We start from the raw sequence: 3,060 nt of genomic DNA on the forward strand, positions 1-3,060 counted from the left end.
TTAAATTTAAAAATGCCCTTTGATTATAAACCTCAAAAATCAACCTTAAAAGTCAAATTTAAAAAGTAAAACTCAAAAGTCAAACTTAAAAGTCAAACCGAAAAGCTAAATTTGAAAATTTAAAAGTTAAACGAAAAAGTCAAAGTATAAAGTTAAAGGTCAAACTTGAAAGTCAAAGTCAAAATTTAAAAGTCAAAAGTTAGAAAATAAAAAAATAAAATAAAAATAAATAAATAAATAAATAAAAGTCATAAATTAAAATATAATTTTATTTATTAGTTTTAATTTAATTTAATTTAATTTATTTATTTATTTATTTATTTTTATTTTGGATGAAAAAGGAATTTAAAATTAAAAGAAATTGAGTTTTTGGGTTAAAAGTGTCAAAATTCGAAAGTTGGAAGCGAGAAGGAGTCTATTTGAATAAAAATCAGAAGAGTTGAATCATCAAGTGGCCTAGCTGAGTTGGTAAGGCGCAAAGGTAATGAACCGGAGGTCCCTAGTTCGAACCCTAGCTCCTCGTAATCCGTCTGCCCCTTTCTTCTTTTTTAATAGACGCTGCCAAAACTGCTTCCTGCGAGGCCGAGGTGCGAGCCCGTAAACCGAAGAACGCAAGCTCGGACCAGCCGTGAACTCCTCGGACCACAAACCGAGTCCGTGAACTCCTCGGACCGCAAACACCGGCCGCAATCCTCCGGCGACCGTGAACAGGTTTCCGGTCGTGAACTCCGAAACACTAGCCGTCGGCCGCAAACTCCGACTAAAAACACCGATTTTTCGACTTTGAAGCTCCAAAACTCGATCAAAAACCTTTTTTTTATGAAAACACGAAGAACAAACCCCCCATATTTTTCAGAGATCTATCCAAAAACGCAAGAATATTTTGAAAATAAGATCAAATAATGCTCCAAATCTGACAAAATTGACTGATACAACTTAGCTCTGATACCAATTGTAAGTCCCTAATCTGCCCGTGTATCAATCAGATCCGTTTGATGGTGCGGAATCCCAATCAAACGGATGATGTCAGATCAAATAGAAGAGAAGGAGAAGAAGAATAATATGAATCTTGATTGTATTGATTATATGAATGAAATTCCTTACACAAGATTCACACACACAAACGCTCCTTTCTCTCTAGACCGTAAACTCTCTTCGTGTTCATCAAATCTCTACTCCTCACCCAAACACCCATATTTATACTTGGAGAACATGGGCCGTAAGGTGTTTACGACCGTAAACTCAACCGTAAACATGACCGTAAACTCCAAAAATATTACAGAAAAATACAATTGCCCAGAAAAGCAAAGTATAAACCATATTTTGCCCAACACATGTAATCACACATAGCACAACAACAACAATAAATAATCAAATATCTAAGTTTGAGGGTATGAAATCTGACTGATTCCTTCTAGCGTAAGCTTTACTACTATACAAATGACCTTTACAAAATGAGACGAAGAAAATGCAGAAAAGCACTTGCAATTGCACCAATTTATCGACTTAGCCACTGAACTATGATTATAATGATTATAAAAAATAATACCTCAATGGCCATATCATGATATCAATATCAATAAAGTAATGAATCAAAATCAGGTAACCAGAAATTTTATCCTTTTTAACAGTAAAAAATGTATAGTGGTGAAAGTGCGTTATGTTTTTTCTATATTTTTCCTTAAGAGAGAATGTTTTTTATGACCAAATAAAAATATATAATCAATGAAATTACCATTAGTGAACCCACTAAAGAACATATCCCCAAATATATTAATATATTTTTCTGCACACGCCATGGTTTCAATTCCTCAACTTCCATTCCTAATGGAAGCACCACCTGCAGGAAAGGAAGTGAAAAAGATCACAACCTTAATCATGTTTGATCACAACTCTTTTATTAAATGACAATGTAAGAGCAGTTTAATCTTTAAATAATACAATACGTACAAGGAGTTCATTGGATGTTGTCTTCTTTACATCAACAACATAAACACCATTCCATGTTTCAGAAATGGTTAAAGCATGAACATCATTAGTATATGAAATTGGTAGAACAGGAAGTGCCAATCAAAGTAAACATCAACAAAAAAAAAACTAAGATCTCTCTTAATTTGTTTCATACAACCATATTATTTTAGTAGAAATACCAATTTCTGATAATGGGATCCTCTCTAGAGGTAACCACTAGCAGTTTAGTAGATAATCATAATAATGTTATTGGTAGCACTACAAAGGAATAGGATAACTTTTTACATGTCGTTCAAACGACGTGAATGCCCTCTGATCAAAGTTAAATCAAGTACACAGACCTGGAAGCACAAATTAAAATATTATAGATAACTAGGTGTTGTTAAACTATTGACTAGATGATATAATTCTATAAAAGGTAAAAGACATGTAAAAATAGACTTACAAGATTTGCAGAATTCCCCTCCCATCTCAATATCCAAGTAACTGAAACACATGATTTTCAATCAACAAATTCAATAAGCTCTTGAGAGAAGGTGAATCATATTGAAAATCATCTTCAAATTGATTAAATACATGACTAAATTAGAGGATTAACTACTCACATGTTGATTCCTTATTCTTGAACCACTATTGGTACAAAAGAAGGGAAAAATCTAGCAGGGTAGCCCTATATGTCGATTGAAAAGTAGAATTGGATAAAATCTCCATCAAGAATGTATACAATGTTTCATAGACTGTAGGAAAGTAAAACGAAAATCTAGATTCGAGGCAACCTTCCAAAATTTGATGATGAATGATCACTCTGACTCAGCAACAATGATAATAACCGTAATGAAAACAAAAACAAAAAGTACATATCGTTGACCATACCTCAGTGAAAAGAAACAACATTTGAAAAGTAGACAAAAGTGGAACCAAAAAACACAGATAACAAAATAACAACAAAAACACAATGTGCATAATGTTAACAAGAGGCAAGAACAAAATATCGAAACATGAAGAAAGGAAAATTAAAAATGACGGAAAATCAAGGAAGCCAATACCTATAAGAACACACGTAGAATAGAGAAGGATGACAACGAAGGC

The 3,060-nt window shown here is 33.0% G+C and overlaps 1 long non-coding RNA gene across 1 annotated transcript; it reads right to left on the reverse strand.

The window, feature by feature from the left end:
- Positions 1-791: 791 nt before the first annotated feature.
- LOC111901510 (uncharacterized) lies at positions 792-2,590 on the reverse strand. The gene is made up of 3 exons (XR_008230026.1): positions 2,417-2,590; positions 2,257-2,312; positions 792-1,840 (listed from the first exon to the last, which is right to left on the reverse strand). It is a non-coding gene; the product is annotated as an uncharacterized LOC111901510 (long non-coding RNA).
- Between the last annotated feature and the right edge of the window lie 470 nt (positions 2,591-3,060).

This window comes from Lactuca sativa, chromosome 2, assembly GCF_002870075.4.
Source record: "Lactuca sativa cultivar Salinas chromosome 2, Lsat_Salinas_v11, whole genome shotgun sequence".
NCBI lineage: Eukaryota > Viridiplantae > Streptophyta > Magnoliopsida > Asterales > Asteraceae > Lactuca > Lactuca sativa.